Source organism: Triticum aestivum, chromosome 7A (assembly GCF_018294505.1).
Source record: "Triticum aestivum cultivar Chinese Spring chromosome 7A, IWGSC CS RefSeq v2.1, whole genome shotgun sequence".
Classification (NCBI taxonomy): domain Eukaryota; kingdom Viridiplantae; phylum Streptophyta; class Magnoliopsida; order Poales; family Poaceae; genus Triticum; species Triticum aestivum.
The window spans coordinates 738,271,800-738,295,769 of NC_057812.1; the positions used below are offsets into that span (position 1 = coordinate 738,271,800).

At 47.8% G+C, this 23,970-nt stretch overlaps 1 non-coding gene and 1 pseudogene across 1 annotated transcript; one reads left to right on the plus strand and one right to left on the minus strand.

Annotated features, from left to right (window-relative positions):
* Positions 1-506: 506 nt before the first annotated feature.
* LOC123153952 (agamous-like MADS-box protein AGL5) overlaps positions 507-23,970 on the minus strand; it is a 26,559-nt pseudogene continuing 3,095 nt past the window's right edge.
* On the plus strand, positions 14,249-14,320 carry TRNAP-AGG (transfer RNA proline (anticodon AGG)). The gene has a single exon. It is a non-coding gene; the product is annotated as a tRNA-Pro (tRNA).

A 23,970-nucleotide genomic window follows, 5' to 3' on the forward strand; every position in this document is an offset into this window, starting at 1 on the left:
TACCTAGTTTCCCCCCTTTTTAAACCACGAAGGGCCCATACTCCAGAGAGAGAGAGAGAGAGAGAGAGAGAGAGAGAGATGGGCGGAGAGCGCTAAGCGCAGGAAACATGAGGTGGATGGGATTCGATAACAGGACCATGACACACACATGAAGGATCAATAACACGACACCATGGGATGCTACAAGTTAGAAGTAACATATGGATGTTATTTGACCCTTTTTCGATGTTCAAATTTAGAAAAATTAGAATGGTAACTCTTTTTATCAGGAAGATGCGGAAAATCCGGTAACCGGTCTGTTATGGAAATCTTGAGATAAAAAAATAACCTTGTTCACACCACAACACATCATGGAAATAGCTCATAATCTCAAACTTACATGCTGAAGGAGGTCACATCAGGGAGATGATGAGGACTGATGGGAACCAGAGGTGCCGAGAAACTCCTGACCGAGTTAGAATTTCGGCTACCACCAGCATGAAGGCGAGCGAGTCCTCCATGTCTCCTCAAATCCTTGGCCACGCCGCCACGATGTCGTCTTGACGAGCAAGATGACCACAGACGCACATGATGAAGAAAATGTGGTCCTGCTGTGAGTCTGAACAACAAAGGACATTTTGAAAAATAGATAATATGACTCCAACTAAGGATAGCACAACAGAGTGCATCGATAGTTCTAATGTTTGTGTGTGGCGAGCTGTCATCATATAATTAAGTCACAAAAGGTGTTTATTCACAAATATTTATCCAGGCAAACATTAATCATCCATCAGATTTAGCTGGCTCCGAGAGAATGGATCTTCAACTCGTTTCTATCCCAAAAAATTTCACCAAAAATACCAAAAATTAAAGCCTCCGACATTAGATCTCCGGATACACAACCTAGGTACCTTCTTTCATCCATATCAGCAATCAAGCAATTGTCTAGCATGTAGTGGTGCAAGTATGCTCGAGAAAACACGATGCCGGCAAAAAAAAGGTGCGACTTAAGATTTACAAAAAATCAAACAAACCACATAGGTAAGAGATCAACTGAATGACTGCATTAGAATTGAAAATGACTTGGCTCAAAGAGCATGATGAATACAACGACGCAGCTGGACAAATATAACAATTTCAAGAAATTAACTGAATGTCTCATCTTACCCACCAAAGCTAAATAAAAATGAGACAAGATTGACGCACGTAGTTGGCCTCCTGGCTTACATAGGAGAAAAGAGCTCGAACCAAACCCCAAATCGAAGGACTACATCTGCATCATCATATAGCTGCCAGAGAAGCTGGCACAACGCAGCCACTATGACGAGGGTGTCGAGGTCCCCTCCGAAGCTCACCATGTCAAGATGACCTCCTGCTGCTAAGATGGTGCCACATAGAGCGTGGGAGACCCGTGTCTATGTGGCCGTTGGTGATGCATGGAGATGGCGGCGGCGCCTGGGAATGAATTTGCGCCATGCATTCGTCGATGTCATTGAGGAGCATGTCTTCATGTCTCCTTGTCACCTTGGATCAGCCACGATGTCCTCTTGACGAGCAAATGTTGTCCTGTTGTGGGTCTGAAGAATGAAGGACCATTTGAAGAACAGAGACCATGACTCCAATTAAGGAGAGCACAAAGGAGGACGCTCTAAAAAATCAACGTGACTACAACTAAGGAGAGCACAATGTAGAGCATCGCTATTTCTGATATTTGCGTGTGGCGAGCTGACACGATGTAATTAAGTCACAAAAGGTAATTAATTTACAAATATTTATCCAGGTAAATATTAATCATCCATCACATTTAGCTGGCCCTAGGAGAACGAATCTTCAACTCGTTTCCATCCCAAAAAAGCATACACCGAAAATAGCATGAAATTAAAGGCCTCGACATTAGATCTCCCAAAACACGGCCAAGGTTGAGCAATCAAGCAATTGTCTAGCATGTAGCTGGTGCAACTATGCCCGAGAAAACACGGTGTTGACACAAAAAAAGGTGCAACTCAAGATTTACGACCAACTAAACAACAAATATCAAACAAACAATCTAGGGTAGAGATCAACTGAATAACAATTTCAACGATTACATCGGGGTTAATTATGATTTGGCTCAAAGAACATGATGCATGAATACAACGATGCACATAGATGGATATACCAATTTCAAGAAATTTACTGAATGTCTCATCCTAACCACCAAAACCAAATAAAAAATGAAATGAGATCGACGCATGTAGCTGGCCTCCTGGCTTACATGGGAGGGAAAGGACTCGAACCGAACCCCGTATCAAAGGACTACATCTGCATCATCATATCATTGCTAGAGAAGTTGGCGCCGGTGTAGCCACCGTAGACCAGGGTGTTGAGGTCCACTCCGGACCTTACCATGTCAAGCTGGCTCTCCTGCTGGGGTGGTGCCGGATACAACGCGTGAGACCCCATGTCTATGATGCCGGTGGCGACGCATGGAGCCGGTGCCGGCGCCTGGGAATGGATTTTTGCCATACGTTTGCTAATGCTCTTGAGAAGCACGTCCACCTTGTAGCCAACTTTGGTGAGCTCCTCGATGTTGAGGCCAATGAGGCCCGAGAGGTCGCCATGCATGGTTTTGTGAAGGAGGGACCTGATCTCGCCGTCCTCGCACTCGCGGCGGGTCTTGTCGACCTGCTCCTGGAGCTTGTCAATGCGCTTGTTGATGAAGCCCTTCTGGTTCATCACCTCCTTGCACTGCCCCAGCTCCGGCATGCTTTTGAATTGATTCAGTATATCCACCGCCTCGGCGTGGGAAGGGAACACCTCCGGCGCCGCCTTGTCCTCGTCGTACACCAGTACGCAGGTCTTGCAATCACACAGGACGGATAATTCGTCCGCCTTCTTCATCAGGCCCTTGAGGCGCTTCTTGAATCTATTGCGCCGAGTCGTGTCATGGGTGATGTACTGGAGGGTCTGTTGGAAATATGCCCTAGAGGCAATAATAAAAGCATCATTATTATATTTCTTTGTTCATGATAATTGTCTTTATTCGTGCTATAATTGTGTTATCTGGAAATCGTAATACATGTGTGAATAACAGACACCAACATGTCCCTAGTAAGCCTCTAGTTGACTAGCTCGTTGATCAATAGATAGTCATGGTTTCCTGGCTATGGACATTAAATGTCATTGATAACGGGATCACATCATTAGGATAATGATGTGATGGACAAGACCCAATCCTAAACATAGCACAAGATCGTATAGTTCGTTTGCTAGAGTTTTTGCAATGTCAAAGTATCTCTTCCTTCGACCATGAGATCGTATAACTCCTGGATACCGTAGGAGTGCTTTGGGTGTATCAAACGTCACAACGTAACTGGGTGACTATAAAGGTGCACTACAGGTATCTCCGAAAGTATCTATTGTTTTATATGGATCGAGACTGGGATTTGTCACTCCGTATGACGGAGAGATATCACTGGGCCCACTCAAGTAATGCATCATCATAATGAGCTCAAAGTGACCAAGTGTTTGGTCACGGGATCATGCATTACGGTACGAGTAAAGTGACTTGCCGGTAACAAGATTGAACGAGGTATTGGGATACCGACGATCGAATCTCGGGCAAGTAACATATCGATTGACAAAGGGAATTGCATACGGGGTTGATTAAATCCTCGACATCGTGGTTCATCCGATGAGATCATCGTGGAGCATGTGGGAGCCAACATGGGTATCCAGATCCCGCTGTTGGTTATTGACCGGAGAGCGATCTCGATCATGTCTACATGTCTCCCGAACCCGTAGGGTCTACACACTTAAGGTTCAGTTACGCTAGGGTTGTAGGGATATGTATATGCAGTAACCCGAATGTTGTTCGGAGTCCCAGATGAGATCCCGGACGTCACGAGGAGTTCCGGAATGGTCCGGAGGTAAAGATTTATATATGGAAAGTCCTGTTTCGGGCATCGGGACAAGTTTCGGGGTTATCGGTATTGTACCGGGACCACCGGAGGGGTCCCGGGGGCCCACCGGGTGGGGCCACCCATCCCCGGGGGCCACATGGGCTGTAGGGGGTGCGCCTTGGCCTGCTTGGGCCAAGGGCACCAGCCCCACATAGGCCCATGCGCCTAGGGTTCAAGGGGGCAAGAGTCCTAGGAGGGTAAGGCACCTCCTAGGTGCCTTGGGGGGGAGGGAAACCCCCCTTGGCCGCCGCACCCCCTAGGAGATTGGATCTCCTAGGGCCGGCCACCCCCCCTTGGCACCCCTATATATAGTGGGGGAGAGGAGGGACTTCATACCTTGAGTCCTTGGCCTTTGGTTGCCTCCTTCTTCCTCCCCAACACCTCCTCCATCTCCTTATTGCTTAGCGAAGCTCTGCCGGAGTACTGCAGCTCCATCAACACCACGCCGTCGTGCTGCTGCTGGTGCCATCTCCCTCAACCTCTCCTCCCTCCCTTGCTGGATCAAGAAGGAGGAGACGTGACTGTTCCGTACGTGTGTTGAACGCGGAGGTGCCGTCCGTTCGGTGCTAGGATCTCCGGTGATTCGAATCACTCGTGTTCGACTACATCATCCCCGTTCTTTGAACGCTTCCGCTCGCGATCTACAAGGTACGTAGATGCATCCAATGACTCGTTGCTAGATGAACTCCTAGATGATCTTGGTGAAACGAGTAGAAAATTTTTTGTTTTCTGCAACGTTACCCAACAGTGGCATCATGAGCTAGGTCTATGCGTAGTTCTTCTTGCACGAGTAGAACACAATTGGTTGTGGGCGTAGATTTGTCAACTTTCTTGCCGCTACTAGTCTTATCTTGCTTCAGCGGTATTGTGGGATGAAGCGGCCCGGACCAACCTTACACGTACGCTTACGTGAGACCGGTTCCACCGACTAACATGCACAAGTTGCATAAGGTGGCTGGCGGGTGTCTGTCTCTCCTACTTTAGTTGAAGCGGATTCGATGAAAAGGGTCCTTATGAAGGGTAAATAGAAGTTGACAAATCACGTTGTGGTTTCACGTAGGTAAGAAAACGTTCTTGCTAGAACCCTACTTCAGCCACGTAAAACTTGCAAACAACAATTAGAGGACGTCTAACTTGTTTTTGCAGCAAGTGCTTTGTGATATGATATGGCCAAAGTTGTGATGAATGATGAATGATCTATATGTCATGTATGAGATGTTCATGCTATTGTAATAGGAATCACGACTTGCATGTCGATGAGTATGACAACCGGCAGGAGCCATAGGAGTTGTCTTTATTTTTTTTGTATGACCTGCGTGTCATTAAAGAACGCCATGTAAACTACTTTACTTTATTACTAAACGCGTTAGTCATAGAAGTAGAAGTAGTCGTTGGCGTGACAACTTCATGAAGACACGATGATGGAGATCATGATGATGGAGATCATGGTGTCATGCCGGTGACAAGATGATCATGGAGCCCCGAAGATGAAGATCAAAGGAGCTATATGATATTGGCCATATCATGTCACTACTTTATATAATTGCATGTGATGTTTATTATGTTTTATGCATCTTGTTTACTTAGAACGACGGTAGTAAATAAGATGATCCCTTACAAAATTTCAAGAAGTGTTCTCCCCTAACTGTGCACCGTTGCTACAGTTCGTCGTTTCGAAGCACCACGTGATGATCGGGTGTGATAGATTCTTACGTTCACATACAACGGGTGTAAGACAGTTTTACACAGCGAAAACACTTAGGGTTAACTTGACGAGCCTAGCATGTACAGACATGGCCTCGGAACACGGAAACCGAAAGGTCGAACACGAGTCGTATGGAAGATACGATCTACATGAGAATGTTCACCGACGATGACTAGTCCGTCTCACGTGATGATCGGACACGGCCTAGTCGACTCGGATCGTGTAACACTTAGATGACCAAAGGGATGTCAAATCTGAGTGGGAGTTCATTATAATTTGATTAGATGAACTTAATTATCATGAACTTAGTCTAAATTTTTACAATATGTCTTGTAGATCAAATGGCCAACGTAGTCCTCAACTTCAACGCGTTCCTAGAGAAAACCAAACTGAAAGACGATGGCAGCAACTATACGGACTGGGTCCGGAACCTGAGGATCATCCTCATAGCTGCCAAGAAAGATTATGTCCTACAAGCACCGCTTGGTGACGCACCCGTTCTCCCTGCGGAACAAGACATTATGAACGCTTGGCAGGCACGTTCCGATGACTACTCCCTCGTTCAGTGCGGCATGCTTTACAGCCTAGAGCCGGGGCTCCAAAAGCGTTTTGAGAGACATGGAGCATATGAGATGTTCGAAGAGCTGAAAATGGTTTTCCAAGCTCATGCCCGGGTCGAGAGATATGAAGTCTCCGACAAATTCTTCAGCTGTAAGATGGAGGAAAACAGTTCTGTCAGTGAGCACATACTCACTATGTCTGGGTTGCATAACCGCTTGACTCAGCTGGGAGTTAATCTCCCGGATGATGCGGTCATTGACAGAATCCTCCAGTCGCTTCCACCGAGCTACAAGAGCTTTGTGATGAACTTCAATATGCAGGGGATGGAAAAGACCATTCCTGAAGTATTTGCTATGCTGAAATCAGTAGAGGTAGAAGTCAGAAAGGAACATCAAGTGTTGATGGTCAATAAAACCACTAAGTTCAAGAAGGGCAAGGGTAAAAAGAACTTCAAGAAGGACGGCAAGGTAGTTGCCGCGCCCAGCAAGCAAGCTGCCGGGAAGAAGCCAAAGAATGGACCCAAGCCCGAGACTGAGTGTTTTTATTGCAAGGAAAGTGGTCACTGGAAGCGGAACTGCCCCAAATACTTAGCGGACAAGAAGGCCGGCAAAACCAAAGGTATATTTGATATACATGTAATTGATGTGTACCTTACCAGTAATCGTAGTAACTCCTGGGTATTTGATACCGGTGCCGTTGCTCATATTTGTAACACACAACAGGAGCTGCGGAATAAACGGAGACTGGCGAAGGACGAGGTGACGATGCGCGTCGGGAATGGTTCCAAGGTCGATGTGATCGCCGTCGGCACGCTACCTCTACATTTACCTACGGGATTAGTTTTGAACCTCAATAATTGTTATTTTGTGCCAAGTTTGAGCATGAACATTGTATCAGGATCTCGTTTAATTCGAGATGGCTACTCATTTAAATCCGAGAATAATGGTTGTTCTATTTATATGAGAGATATGTTTTATGGTCATGCTCCGATGGTGAATGGTTTATTTTTATGAATCTCGAGCGTAATGCTACACATATTCATAGTGTAAGTACCAAAAGATGTAAGATTGATAGTGATAGTCCCACATACTTGTGGCACTGCCGCCTCGGTCACATAGTTGTCAAACGCATGAAGAAGCTCCATGCTGATGGACTTTTAGAGTCTCTTGATTACGAATCATTTGACACGTGCGAACCATGCCTCATGGGTAAAATGACCAAGACTCCATTCTCAGGAACAATGGAGAGAGCAACCAACTTATTGGAAATCATACATACTGATGTGTGCGGTCCAATGAGTGTTGAGGCTCGCGGTGGCTATCGTTATGTTCTCACCCTCACTGATGACTTGAGTAGATATGGGTATGTCTACTTAATGAAACACAAGTCTGAGACCTTTGAAAAGTTCAAGGAATTTCAGAGTGAAGTTGAGAATCAACGTGACAGGAAAATCAAGTTTCTACGATCAGATCGTGGAGGAGAATACTTGAGTCACGAGTTTGGTACACACTTAAGAAAATGTGGAATAGTTTCACAACTCACGCCACCTGGAACACCTCAGCGTAATGGTGTGTCCGAACGTCGTAATCGCACTCTATTAGATATGGTGCGATCTATGATGTCTCTTGCCGATTTACCACTATCTTTTTGGGGCTATGCTTTAGAGACTGCCGCATTCACTTTAAATAGGGCCCCGTCGAAATCCGTTGAGACGACACCGTATGAATTATGGTTTGGGAAGAAACCTAAGCTGTCGTTTCTAAAAGTTTGGGGATGCGATGCTTATGTCAGGAAACTTCAACCTGAAAAGCTCGAACCCAAATCGGAAAAATGCGTCTTCATAGGATACCCTAAAGAAACTGTTGGGTATATCTTCTACCTCAGATCCGAAGGCAAGATCTTTGTTGCCAAGAATGGGTCCTTTCTGGAGAAAGAGTTTCTCTCGAAAGAAGTAAGTGGGAGGAAAGTAGAGCTTGATGAAGTATTACCTCTTGAACCGGAAAATGGCGCGACTCAAGAAAATGTTCCTGAGGTGCCTGCACCGACTAGAGAGGAAGTTAATGATAATGATCAAGATACTTCTGATCAAGCTCCTACTGAAATTCGAAGGTCCACGAGGACACGTTCCGCACCAGAGTGGTACGACAACCCTGTCTTGGAAATCATGTTGTTAGACAACGGTGAACCTTCGAACTATGAAGAAGCGATGGCGGGTCCGGATTCCGACAAATGGCTAGAAGCCATGAAATCCGAGATAGGATCCATGTATGAAAACGAAGTATGGACTTTGACTGACTTGCCCGTAGAACGGCGAGCCATAGAAAATAAATGGATCTTTAAGAAGAAGACAGACGCGGATGGTAATGTGACCATCTATAAAGCTCGGCTTGTCGCTAAGGGTTATCGACAAGTTCAAGGGGTTGACTACGATGAGACTTTCTCACCGGTAGCGAAGCTGAAGTCCGTCCGAATCATGTTAGCAATTGCCGCATTTTATGATTATGAAATTTGGCAAATGGACGTCAAGACGGCATTCCTTAATGGTTTCCTTAAGGAAGAATTGTATATGATACAGCCGGAAGGTTTTGTCGATCCTAAAAATGCTGACAAGGTGTGCAAGCTCCAACGCTCGATTTATGGGCTGGTGCAAGCATCTCGGAGTTGGAACATTCGTTTTGATGAGATGATCAAAGCGTTTGGGTTTACACAGACTTATGGAGAAGCCTGTGTTTACAAAAAAGTGAGTGGGAGCTCTATAGCATTTCTCATACTATATGTAGATGACATACTTTTGATGGGAAATGATATAGAACTTTTGGACAGCATTAAGGCCTACTTGAATAAGAGTTTTTCAATGAAGGACCTTGGAGAAGCTGCTTATATATTAGGCATCAAGATCTATAGGGATAGATCAAGACGCCTCATAGGTCTTTCACAAAGCACATATCTTGATAAGATTTTGAAGAAGTTCAAAATGGATCAGTCCAAGAAAGGGTTCTTGCCTGTTTTTGCAAGGTGTGAAATTGAGCTCAGCTCAATGTCCGACCACGGCAGCAGAGATAGAAGAGATGAGTGTCATCCCCTATGCCTCAGCCATAGGTTCTATTATGTATGCCATGCTGTGTACTAGACCTGATGTAAACCTTGCCGTAAGTTTGGTAGGAAGGTACCAAAGTAATCCCGGCAAGGAACACTGGACAGCGGTCAAGAATATCCTGAAGTACCTGAAAAGGACTAAGGAAATGTTTCTCGTTTATGGAGGTGACGAAGAGCTCGTCGTAAAAGGTTACGTCGACGCTGGCTTCGACACAGATCTGGATGACTCTAAGTCACAAACCGGATACGTGTATATTTTGAATGGTGGGGCAGTAAGCTGGTGCAGTTGCAAGCAGAGCGTCGTGGCGGGATCTACATGTGAAGCGGAGTACATGGCAGCCTCGGAGGCAGCACATGAAGCAATATGGGTGAAGGAGTTCATCACCGACCTAGGAGTCATACCCAATGCGTCGGGGCCGATCAAGTTCTTCTGTGACAACACTGGAGCTATTGCACTTGCCAAGGAGCCCAGGTTTCACAAGAAGACAAGGCACATCAAGCGTCGCTTTAACTCCATCCGTGAAAATGTTCAAGATGGAGACATAGAGATTTGTAAAGTACATACGGACCTGAATGTAGCAGATCCGTTGACTAAACCTCTCCCAAGAGCAAAACATGATCAACACCAGAATTCCATGGGTGTTCGATTCATCACAATGTAACTAGATTATTGACTCTAGTGCAAGTGAGAGACTGTTGGAAATATGCCCTAGAGGCAATAATAAAAGCATTATTATTATATTTCTTTGTTCATGATAATTGTCTTTATTCGTGCTATAATTGTGTTATCTGGAAATCGTAATACATGTGTGAATAACAGACACCAACATGTCCCTAGTAAGCCTCTAGTTGACTAGCTCGTTGATCAATAGATAGTCATGGTTTCCTGGCTATGGACATTAGATGTCATTGATAACGGGATCACATCATTAGGATAATGATGTGATGGACAAGACCCAATCCTAAACATAGCACAAGATCGTATAGTTCGTTTGCTAGAGTTTTTGCAATGTCAAAGTATCTCTTCCTACGACCATGAGATCGTATAACTCCTGGATACCGTAGGAGTGCTTTGGGTGTATCAAACGTCACAACGTAACTGGGTGACTATAAAGGTGCACTACAGGTATCTCCGAAAGTATCTATTGTTTTATATGGATCGAGACTGGGATTTGTCACTCCGTATGACGGAGAGATATCACTGGGCCCACTCAAGTAATGCATCATCATAATGAGCTCAAAGTGACCAAGTGTTTGGTCACGGGATCATGCATTACGGTACGAGTAAAGTGACTTGCCGGTAACAAGATTGAACGAGGTATTGGGATACCGACGATCGAATCTCGGGCAAGTAACATATCGATTGACAAAGGGAATTGCATACGGGGTTGATTAAATCCTCGACATCGTGGTTCATCCGATGAGATCATCGTGGAGCATGTGGGAGCCAACATGGGTATCCAGATCCCGCTGTTGGTTATTGACCGGAGAGCGATCTCGGTCATGTCTACATGTCTCCCGAACCCGTAGGGTCTACACACTTAAGGTTCAGTTACGCTAGGGTTGTAGGGATATGTATATGCAGTAACCCGAATGTTGTTCGGAGTCCCAGATGAGATCCCGGACATCACGAGGAGTTCCGGAATGGTCCGGAGGTAAAGATTTATATATGGAAAGTCCTGTTTCGAGCATCGGGACAAGTTTCGGGGTTATCGGTATTGTACCGGGACCACCGGAGGGGTCCCGGGGGCCCACCGGGTGGGGCCACCCATCCCCGGGGGCCACATGGGCTGTAGGGGGTGCGCCTTGGCCTGCTTGGGCCAAGGGCACCAGCCCCACATAGGCCCATGCGCCTAGGGTTCAAGGGGGCAAGAGTCCTAGGAGGGTAAGGCACCTCCTAGGTGCCTTGGGGGGGAGGGAAACCCCCCTTGGCCGCCGCACCCCCTAGGAGATTGGATCTCCTAGGGCCGGCCACCCCCCCTTGGCACCCCTATATATAGTGGGGGAGAGGAGGGACTTCATACCTTGAGTCCTTGGCCTTTGGTTGCCTCCTTCTTCCTCCCCAACACCTCCTCCATCTCCTTATTGCTTAGCGAAGCTCTGCCGGAGTACTGCAGCTCCATCAACACCACGCCGTCGTGCTGCTGCTGGTGCCATCTCCCTCAACCTCTCCTCCCTCCCTTGCTGGATCAAGAAGGAGGAGACGTGGCTGTTCCGTACGTGTGTTGAACGCGGAGGTGTCGTCCGTTCGGTGCTAGGATCTCCGGTGATTCGAATCACGTCGTGTTCGACTACATCATCCCCGTTCTTTGAACGCTTCCGCTCGCGATCTACAAGGTACGTAGATGCATCCAATGACTCGTTGCTAGATGAACTCCTAGATGATCTTGGTGAAACGAGTAGAATTTTTTTTGTTTTCTGCAACGTTACCCAACAGGGTCGCCTTGCGAGTCACCTTCTTGCGAGCCATTGCTGGCAAAGGGATAAAACCAGCGAAGGGAAGGAAAGTTGCTGGTTTAGGCGAGGAAGGAGGGGTGGATTTATAGTGGATGGATCGCCTAGGAAATAATTTTATGATATGGTAAGAGATTATTGTGACACGTACCAAGAAGATTGCCTTATTTAGTACCTGTGAACGTGATCGAATATCTAGCAGATCTTCAATCCAATCTTAATTGTGTCTATTTGTAAATTTGGCGTCCATTTAAACCTACTAAATTGGAAGCGATAGCAATGACCGTCCCCCCTTATATCACAGGAGTGAGATATATCATAGACGCGCTAATGGTTTCCACATGATGTGTTTGTTCGTGTTCGAACGCTTCACATGCTACACATGCCATCCCACTAAGCCCATCAAGCCGTGCAAATGAATGGGCCGAACATAAGCCTTGCTCGTATCAGTTAGACCAAACAAATACATAATTTTGTATCAAACTAGTAAAAAAAAATACTCGCACAAAAAACACATCGCTGGAAGGAACAAAAAAGCTAGGAGGAAAAATAAAAAAATGAACAGGCTAAAATTCTATCACACTAACTCTCATATTACTATGATTTCTCTATGTCTTCCACCAACCAGATAACAACACAACAAGCTCAGAAAAGACATGAAAAAGAAAGAATCAATTTCATGTATTAAAAAGTTGCCATGTTTGATTAGTTGTGCTTGACGCTAAGATGAGATAAACAAAACAACATAAGTTGCCATGTTTTGTGCGCTACAAAAGAACATATAACCCAAATGAAAAGATTGCAATGACTTTCATAATAAAACGGCGAGATATCCAAGAAGACACACACACTCACGCCTATAAACGCATGCACACACATCCTACTCCTACGAGCACGTCCAAGATACCGAGCCAACACACACCTCGCTACTATAGAATGGAATAACATTGGCCCCTCATCATTGTTGAGCCACTGACCACTTGCTAGCGATGAGCATTATCGGACGGCAATGAAACTGCCAGACATCCAGGAATACACACACATACACTTTTTTTTCAGGAAAACTTTCAATCTATTCATCGTCAATCATGGCAGTACAATGAACACCAGAAATAAAAATTACATCCAGATCCGTAGACCATCTAGCGACGACTATAAGCACTGAAGCGAGCCGAAGGCGCGCCGCTGTCATCGCCCCTCCATCCCGGAGACGGGCATAACTTGTTGTAGTAGACAGTCGGGAAGTCGTCATGCTAAGACCCCATAGGACCAGCACCCCAGAACAACAACCGTCGCCGATGAAAAATAATATAGATCGGAAGGATCCAAACCAAAGACACACGAACATAGACAAAAACAACGACGAGATCCGAGCAAATCCACTAAAAATAGATCTGCCAAAGACACACCTTCACAAGCCCACCAACGATGCTAGACGCACCGTCGGAACAGGGACTAGGCGGGGAGACCTTTATTCCATCTTCAGGGAGTCGCCGCCGTCTCGTCTTTCTGAGCAGGACACAAACCATATCAAGATTGAAAAAAGACTAAAAGCGGAGCCCTCCCGCCGGCCCTTGCCAGGATCCACCGCGCCTCCATGGTCCTAGGGCCACCGGAGACAAGGCGGACCTGCGCCGGCGCTGGCGAGAGGCACGTACCCTAAATTTCTTTCTTGAAGGAGGAGGAGGCGGCGGCGCTTAACGTTGAAAATAACCGTGAGTAAGAAGCGAAAACAATACACACATATACACTCACACACACACATCCTACGTCTATGAGCACGTCCAAAATACTGAGCCGGCACACACCTCACTAGTAATACAGAGGCGAACAACACTGACCGCTCATCATTGCCGGGCCATTGACCACGCGTTAGTGATGAGCATTATCGGACAGTGGAGAGGCCGTTAGGCAGGCGGCACGGGCGAATCGGACGACGCAGACAATGTCCGAGGGTGCGGTTCATGGAATCGTCGTGCGTGGGTCGGTCGTGCAATGCATGCCAGATCAAACAAACAACGAAAGGGGAAGTACTACTGGTCTGGATACATAGCATATAATTCGCCGTCTCAGATTCAAAAAATCGCTACTCTACTTGATTAATCACAACTTATCCACTTGTTTAAGCTCCTGCGTGACGCGCGAGTTGATCGATGTATCCGAAAACAAATTCGTCCTGGATGCTGCTAGCTGCCATCGGTGGATCGATCCATCGATCGGCATCTCGCTGAGGCCGGCCGTAGTTGATGGGATCGATGAGACCATGTGTGTAGCGCAACCTAAAGCTACCTCAGTTGATCGATCGAATTAGCTGGTTCATTAAGAGTTGACTCGATCTCAGATCCAGATTATTGTCCCCCGCATGTGTCTAAATAAATGCTTTAGGAAAAAGTCGTCATCCTAGGGCATTTGGTCTAGATCAAGAACAGCTAGTTGTGAATTAGTAAGTCCAAAAAAGATAAACAAAACAAAGAGAATAACAAAGAGAACTTAGGAGAAAGGCAGCATGAAAGGGCATTTGGTCTAGTGGTATGATTCTCGCTTAGGGTGCGAGAGGTCCCGAGTTCAATTCTCGGAATGCCCCTCTTTATTTTTTTCTCTTTATTCTTTTTTACCATTTTTACATATGGTAGATTTTTTCTTACCATTTGTACATGAATAGTAGTAGAATTTGTTCGTGTAGCTAAGCGAATCAGATGCCATGAATATCAATATCAGTTATGTAGCATTGAATTCGGAGATGTATATACCCTTCTCTACAAGGAGACGAGGCTCTTGTCCAATGCTGGTTTATAAAGGGCATCGAATAATCTTATATTGTGCCCATTGAGTGAGTCTATCACATTTGATGTTTTGGTTGGTTCAAACTCGGCTTTCCACCTTAATATGCAACTGCTATGTACCATCGATTTTTTTTGGATGCCCTCCTTTTCTGTCGGTAGGGACGGAAGGACTGCTTTCCGAAAAGTCTCCAAAGTTTTTGCCCTATTAGCAACACAAAATGCGCCTGGTGATGAAGCTATGTATCTAGGGTAGGGTCATGGATCTGATCCAGATACCCTCCCCAAGGACATCTCTTAAAGAACCAGAAGCAGTCGAAGAAAAATCATCGTCCACTCGACCATAAAGCCATGTTCCACTCGACAGTCTTGAAGACAATCGACCATACGAACAACCACTCGACTACCAGAAAACCAAGAGCCACTCACTCTGCAACGGTCGGGATTTAAGTCATAGCTTTAATGGTCATTTATGTACTTTTATTACATGTGTTACCAGTAACGTCTCTACCTTTATGTACCTTAAACCCTTTGTAACTGAGGGCGGGAGGGGTCCGGCGAACTCTATATAAGCTACCCCCTCCTCAGGGACAAGGGTTCACACCCCCTGTAACTCACAGGCATATAATTCAGTTGACCGCCTCCGGGCTCCGAGACGTAGGGCTGTTACTTCCTCCGAGAAGGGCTCGAACTCGTAAAACTCGCATGTACAACTCCTCCATAGCTAGGATCTTGCCTCTACATTCCTACCCCCCATTCTACTGTCATACTTAGAACCACGACAGTTGGCGCCCACCGTGGGGCAGGTGTCTTAGCAAATTGTTGGAGAGGTTGCAATTTTTCCGATCCCCTTCATCATGGTTTCAGGCGGAGATTTGGCTGAGGGCCGTGAGATCCGTCTCGGCGCGCTCGTGTTTATCGCCGACGACTCCGCTTGGCTTCAGGAGGCTCCACTCGACGTCGACGCGCTCCCCACCCGTGGAGCAACACACTTTCACGCGTGCGTTCGCGGCGTCCTCCTGCGGCAGCCGTCGACCCAGTATCAGTCGGCTCCTGTAGCTTTTCCCCTCCCTGCGGCCCGCCGGAGCAAACGTTCCGGTCGATCGAGGCTTCAGTGGTGGGTGAAGCATGCGGTGGCTCGCTAGTCGGCCACCCCTCAAGTCGCGGCAATCGAGCCCGACGAAACCCTCTACGGCCTGTTCGATCTGTCGACTGGCTCCATAGAGACTGCATCCGAGTGCGACAGCAGCGACCCAGCGGCGGAAGTTTTGATGGTTAATGGACCACGCAGTCCTCCTGGCTTCACCCGTGAAGACGGAGGCGATGGGGCCGGCGATCCGTCGCGTATTCATGAAGAGTACCGCCCCGGACCCCTCTCTTCGCAGCGGAGAGAAGAACTTCGCCGCCGGAACATGAATGCGCTTCACACTCCTATCGTTGGAGAAACCCCCGAGGCCCAGGCCTTGGAGGAGGCACGTCTAGCCAACATGGCTGAGCGCACTCGACTGGAGAATCTCCAGCGCGCACTCGACGAGCGTGCTCGACAGCGTGCTCTCGAATCCAGTCGACGTCAACTTTTTCCGCCTCCGACTCAGGTATACCGAACTCCGATCCAGAATCTCGCAGCTGCAGCCCGAATAGCGGAATCGATCCAACCTTCCCAGTCGGAAGCTGGTCGAGGTCTGGTGCAGATCCGGGCCTTTCTCCATGCGGCAGGAGAGCAGAATACATCAGTATCTCAGTCGCGGAATAAGATCCATAGCAGATCTGTGGTTGCAGACACTGTTCAGTCAGCTCACAACCCAAGATCGCCCCCGAGGCGTGAGGGACGTGGAGATCGATGAGATCAGTACAGAAACCGTGAGCAATATGATCACCGAGTCGATCGCGATGATCGTCGTCGAGTGCCTACGCATCCCCCAAGGAGTGGATCGTACGTGCCTCGGCAACATGATGACAGGCGCCCTCACAGTATGGGGCGAGGGATTCCAGTCGACCCCAGAGAACCAGGCTTTGATGCGAGATCTATTCTCGTTCAGGTCTTGGTCGACAGAAACAGGGCTCACCGAGAAGGTCATGACAGAGATCTACCAACCAACAGCAGGGTGCATGTCTCAGGCCCGGAGTGCTTCAGCAGAGCCATCAGGGCTGCAGTTATTCCCCCCAACTTCAGGTTGGCGACTGGAGTCAGTAAGTTCACTGGTGAGTCCAAGCCGAACACTTGGCTCGAAGACTACCGAGTGGCTGTCTAGATTGGTGGCGGCAATGATGAAGTGGCCATGAAACACCTTCATCTGATGTTGGAGGGCTCGGCTAGAGCATGACTGAATCAGTTAGCACCCAGTAGTATTTATACTTGGTAAGATCTTGCCCGAGTATTTGTCCGAACATTCGAAGGTACTTGCAAACGGCGGGCAGGGTTGACCGAATTACAGTGTTGCGTTCAGAAACCGAATGAGACTTTGAGGGATTATTGTTGGGGATCGTAGCAGAAATTTAAAATTTTCTACGCATCACCAAGATCAATCTATGGAGTAATCTAGCAACGAAGGGAAGGGGAGTGCATCTACATACCCTTTTAGATCGCTAAGCGGAAGCGTTGCAAGAACGCGGATGAGGTAGTCGTACTCGTGGCGATTCAGATCACGGTCGATTCCCATCTAAGCGCCGAATAACGGCGCCTCCGCGTTCAACACACGTGCAGCCCGATGACGTCTCCCATGCCTTGATCCAGCAAGGAGAGAGGGAGAGGTTGGGGAAGACTTCGTCCAGCAGCAGCACAATGGCGTGGTGGTGGTGGAGGAGCGTGGTACTCCTGCAGGGCTTCGCCAAGCACTATGAGAGACGAGGAGGGAGAGAGGTAGGGCTGCGCCTTGGGAGAGAGAGACTCGCGTGTTGGGCAGCCCCAAAACCTCCACTATATATGGGGGAGGGGAGGGGCTGCGCCCCCACCTAACGTTCCCTTCCTAGGGGTGGCGGCAGCCCCCAGATCCCATCTGGGTGGCGGCCAAGGGGGAGAGAGAGGGGGCGCACCTAGGGTGGGCCTTAGGGCCCATCTGCCCCTAGGGTTTGCTCCCTCTCCTCTTGAGGGCGCCTTGGGCCTTGGTGGGAGGCGCCCCAGCCCACCTAGGGGCTGGTCCCTTCCCACTCTTGGCCCACGAAAGCCTCCGGGGCTGGTGGCACCTCCCGGTGGACCCCCAGAACCCTTCCGGTGGTCCCGGTACACTTCCGGTGGCCAAATTCACACTTCCTATATATCAATCTTTACCTCCGGACCATTTCGGAACTCCTCGTGACGTCCGGGATATCATCCGGGACTCCGAACAACATTCAGTAACCGCATACATACTTTCCCTATAACCCTAGCGTCATCGAACCTTAAGTGTGTAGACCTTACGGGTTCGGGAATCATGCAGACATGACCGAGACATCTCTCTGGTCAATGACCAACAGCGGGATCTGGATACCCATGTTGACTCCTACATGTTCCACGATAATCTCATGGGATGAACCACGATGTCAAGGATTCAATCAATCCCGTATACAATTCCCGTTGTCTACTGGTATGATACTTGCCCGAGATTTGATCGTCGGTATCCCGATACCTTGTTCAATCTCGTTACCGGCAAGTCTCTTTACTCGTTCCGTAACACATCATCCCGTGATCAACTCCTTGGTCACATTGTGCATATTATGATGATGTCCTACCGAGTGGGCCCAGAGATACCTCTTTGTTACACGGAGTGACAAATCCCAGTCTTGATTCGTGCCAACCCAACAGACACTTTCGGAGATACCCGTAGTGCACCTTTATAGCCACCCAGTTACGTTGTGACGTTTGGTACACCCAAAGCATTCCTACGGTATCCGGGAGTTGCACAATCTCATGGTCTAAGGAAATGATACTTGACATTAGAAAAGCTTTAGCATACGAACTACACGATCTTGTGCTAGGCTTAAGATTGGGTATTGTCCATCACATCATTCTCCTAATGATGTGATCCCGTTATCAACGACATCCAATGTCCATGGTTAGGAAACCGTAACCATCTATTGATCAACGAGCTAGTCAACTAGAGGCTTACTAGGGACATGGTGTTGTCTATGTATTCACACATGTATCTGAGTTTCCTATCAATACAATTCTAGCATGGATAATAAATGATTATCATGAACAAGGAAATATAATAATAACTAATTTATTATTGCCTCTAGGGCATATTTCCAACAATTATATCAAGAGATGGATCACATTGCACCACACGGTGGAAAATGTGTCTGATCATCAGGCATTTTGTGCATTTAAAGAAGGTGTCAAGTATCGGGAGTTGACTCTGAAATTCGGTCGGACAGGAGATATGACTCTGACTCGGATGATGGGAATTGCCACCAAGTATGCCAACGGTGAAGAAGAAGACCGACTCCGGAGTGGCAAGCACAAAACAGTCGCCCATGAAACCGGAGGAGGAAACTCCAGTCGGAAGCAGAAGCGCAAAGCCGAGCCAGCCGCTCCTGGTGAAGCCTTAGCCGTGACTCAAGGAAAGTTCAAGGGGAAGCCCAAAGGGCCGTGGAACCCCAAGAAAGTAAAATATCAACACGGAAATGATGTGCTGGATTTGCCATGCCACATCCACACCAAAAAAGATGAAGAGGGTAACTTCATTTACCCGAAGAATACCACTCGGCAGTGTCGACTCCTAATCCAACAATTCCGAGAGAAACAGCCCAAGGAAAAGGAGAAAGAAGCAGACAAGGTTGAGGATGAGGAAGAGGATGATGATGGTTATCCGCACGTGAATTCCACTCTGATGATTTTCGCTGACGTTGAGAGTAAAAGTCGATTAAAAGTCATCAAAAGAGAAGTGAACATGGTCGCTCCGGTGACACCCAGTTATTTGAAGTGGTCCCAGACTGCCATTACATTCGACCAGTCCGATCACCCAGCGCACATAGCCACACCTGGGAGGCAAGTGTTGGTGGTCGACCCAGTAGTCGAAGGCACCCGATTGACTAAGGTTCTGATGGATGGTGGCAGTGGCCTGAATATACTGTATGCAGAGACGTTGAAAGGAATGGGCATTCTGATGTCCAGACAAAAAGGCTATCATGAAAGTAATATGAGTTTCCATGGGGTCATTCTTGGCAAAAAGGCTGCATCACTCGGCCAGATTGCTCTCGACGTAGTTTTCGGTGATTCCAAGAATTACCGCAAAGAAAAGTTGACATTTGAAGTTGTGGATTTCTAGAGTGCCTATCATGCTATTCTGGGCAGGCCAGCTTATGCACGTTTTATGGCTCGACCATGTTACATGTACCTCAAATTGAAGATGCCTGGTCCCAAAGGGGTGATCACTATCACTGGTAGTCGGAAGAAGGCGGAAGAGTGCTTCCAGAAGGGCTCAAAGATCGCCGATGCACAGATGGCCGTAGTAGAATTGCAAGAATACCAAAAAAGTGCAGATCTGAGTGATTTGTTGTGAGCCAAGAAGCCCACCACAGATTCAACATTCCAGTCGTTTGGCGAAACAAAGTCGATTCACATTCACCCGACGGATCCCAATGCTGCTCCGACTCACATTTCAACAACACTCGACTCCAAATAGGAAGAAGCGCTCACCTAGTTCCTCCGTGAGAACTGGGACATCTTTGCATGGAAACCTTCGGACATGCCAGGTTGAGCATCGTTTGTGAGTCGACCCAAAAGTCAAACCAGTCAAAGAACATCTTCGACCGTCCGCCTACAGAAGAGGAAGGCAATTGGTGAAGAGGCGGCTCGGCTTTTGGCAGCTGAGTCTATCCGTGAGATTTACCACTCCGAGTGGTTAGCCAATGTTGTCATGGTCCCAAAGAAGGACGACTCACTTTGCATGTGCATCGACTTCAAACATATCAATCGGGCCTGCCCGAAAGATCACTTTCCTCTCCCTCGCATCGACCAGATAGTCGACTCGACTGCGGGGTGCGAGCGTTTGTCCTTTTTGGACGCCTACTTCGGGTACCACCAGATCCGTCTGTACGGACCCGACGAGATAAAAACAGCTTTCATCACCCCATTTGGGTGCTTCTGTTATGTCACTATGCCATTTGGCTTGAAGAACGCTGGAGCCACATTCATGCAGATGATTCAGAAGTGCCTGCTCACTCAGATCAGTCAGAACGTAGAATCATACATGGATGACATTGTGGTCAAGTCACGTAAAGGTTCTGACCTACTGGCTGACCTTGCTGAAACCTTTGCCAACCTCAGAAGGTATGATGTCAAGCTTAATCCATACTGCACGTTTGGAGTTCCGGGCAGAAAATTACTCGGTTTTCTCGTTTCCGAACGAGGGATCGACGCTAACCCAGAGAAAGTGGGTGCTATACTTCGGATGAAACGCCCTGTGCGTGTGCATGATGTCCAGAAGCTTACTGGTTGTTTGGCCGCCCTAAGTCGATTCATTTCTCGCCTCGGTGAAAAGGCACTGCCTCTTTACCAACTGATGAAGAAATCAGATAAGTTCGAGTGGACTCCTGAAGCTGATACAGCATTTGAAGAGCTAAAAGCCCTGCTTTCCACCCAGCCGGTGCTTGCTGCCCCAATCAGCAAAGAACCTTTACTACTTTATATAGCAGCCACTGGACAAGTCGTCAGTACAGTACTTACGGTCGAGCGGGAAGAAGAGGGAAAAGCTTATAAAGTTCAGCGCCCGGTTTATTATATTTCTGAAGTTCTGACTCCGTCAAAGCAGAGATATCCACACTATTAGAAGCTTGTTTATGGGATTTACATGACCACGAAGAAGGTTACACACTATTTCTCTGATCACTCTGTTATAGTCGTCAGCGACGCTCCATTGTCGGAGATTCTGCACAACAGAGACGCAACAGGTCGAGTGGCAAAATGGGCGATTGAACTCCTTCCCTTAGATATCAAGTTTGAGGCAAAGAAAGCTATCAAGTCCCAAGCAGTGGTAGATTTCCTCGCCGAGTGGATCGAAAAACAACTGCCGACTCAAGTTCACTCGGAGCACTGGACCATGTTCTTTGATGGATCCAAAATGCTGAATGGTTCTGGTGCTGGGGTGGTACTGGTATCCCCCCTGAGGAGACAAGCTCAGATACGTCCTCCAGATTCACTTCGACTCCTCCAATAACGAAGCAGAATATGAAGCACTCCTATATGGGTTACGTATGGCCATTTCACTCGGCGTCCGTCGCCTTATGGTTTACAACGACTCAGATTTGGTGGTCAATCAAGTGATGAAAGAATGGGATGTTAGAAGCCCAGCCATGACTGGTTACTGCAATGCGGTGAGGAAGTTGGAAAAGAAGTTTGAGGGGTTAGAGCTCCATCACATACCCCGTCTGAAAAATCAAGCATCTGATGACTTGGCAAAGATAGGTTCCAAGAGAGAAGCCATTCCCAGCAATGTGTTTTTGGAACATATTCACACACCGACAGTTCAAGAAGATCCTTTTACGGAAGAGCCCCCGCAGCCTAAGAGCGCCACAGATCCGACTGAAGTCGAGGTCCGAGCCGTGGTCGACCTAATCATGGAGGTTCTGGTCATTACTCCTGACTGGACAGTGCCATACATTGCGTACATCCTTAGGAAGGAACTCCCAGAGGACGAAGAAGAGGCTCGGCAGATCGTCCGTCGATCCAAGGCCTTTACTGTGATAAGAGGACAACTGTTCAGGGAAAGCATGACTAGAGTCGGTCAGAGATGCATAACGCCAGAAGAAGGTCGAATAATCCTCAACGACATCCACTCGGGGACCTGTGGTCACCATGCGTCCTCTCGGCCATCATGGCTAAAGCATACCGAGCCGGATTCTATTGGCCATGAGCAAATCAAATGGCGAAAGATATAGTCGACAGATGTGAATGCTGCTAGTTTTACTCGGACATGTCTCACAAGCCAGCGTCAGCCCTGAAGACCATTCCCCTCGTCTGGTCCTTTGCTGTTTGAGGATTGGATATGGTTGGGCCACTAAGAACTGGTAGGAGCGGCTTCACTCATGTGCTCGTGGCAGTCGACAAGTTTACCAAATGGATCGAAGCTAAACCTATCAAGAATCTTGAAGCCAGCACCGCTGTCAGTTTTATCAGAGAATTGACATTCAGATATGGAGTTCCACACAACATCATCACTGACAACGGGTCGAACTTCAATTCTGATGAGTTTAGAGCTTTCTGCGCTTCTCAAGGCACACGAGTCGACTATGCTTCAGTCGCTCACCCGCAGTCGAACGGACAAGCAGAAAGGGCGAATGGCCTAATTCTCAAAGGACTGAAACCCCGACTGATGCATGATCTCAAACATGCAGCAGGCGCTTGGGTCAACGAACTTCCGTCAGTTCTTTGGGGGTTGAGGACAACTTCCAATTGATCGACTGGGCGAACTCCTTTCTTTTTGGTCTATGGAGCCGAAGCTGTTCTGCCAAGTGACCTGCTCCACAACGCACCCCGAGTCGAGCTCTTCTCCGAAGAGGAAGCAGAGCAGGCCCGACAAGATTCAGTCGACCTCTTAGAGGAGGAAAGAGAGATGGCCTTGATCCAGTCGTCCATTTATCAGCAAGACTTACGTCGATTCCATGCCAGAAACGTGAGGGGTCGAACCTTTCAAGAGGGAGACCTGGTTCTTCGAGTGGATCAATAGAAACCACACAAGCTTGCCCCAGCTTGGGAAGGCCCCTTCATCGTCACCAAAGTTCTCCACAATGGAGCATACCATATTTACAGCGTTGAGCATCAGAAGGACGAGCCACGGGCTTGGAACGCGGAGCTGCTTCGCCCCTTTTATACTTAAGCACTCGTTCGAATAAAATGTAATAAGAAGTACCTTTGTAATTTGTTCGTCAAAGACAAGAGCTTTTCAGTCTTCTCGCACGATTGTTGTTGTTTTGATTTACCTCAGAAATCCTCGAGTGGGTGGGCTCAGCCGCGAATCCGTTTCGCCTAAGTTCGAAAGAAAATCCTACCGAGTGATGAGCAAGCCTCTCACTCGGGAGGCTTAGCCGCGAATCCGTTTCCCCTAAGTTCAAAAGAAAATCCTACCGAGTGATGAGCAAGCCTCTCACTCGGGAGGCTTAGCTGCGAATCCGTTTCGCCTAAGCTCGAAAGAAAATCCTACCGAGTGGCGAGCAAACCTCCCACTCGGGGGCTTAGCTGTAGTCCAGTACTCGCCTAAGTTTGTAAAATCCTACCGAGTGGAGAGCAATCCTCCCACTCGGGGGCTTAGCTGCAGTCCAGTACTTGCCTAAGTTTGTAAAATCCTACTGAGTGGTGAGAAATCCTCCCACTCAGGGGCTTAGCTGCAGTCCAGTACTCACCTAAGTTTGTAAAATCCTACCGAGTGGAGAGCAATCCTCCCACTCGGGGGCTTAGCTGCAGTCCAGTACTCGCCTAAGTTTGTAAAATCCTACCGAGTGGTGAGCAATCCTCCCACTCGGGGGCTTAGCTGCAGTC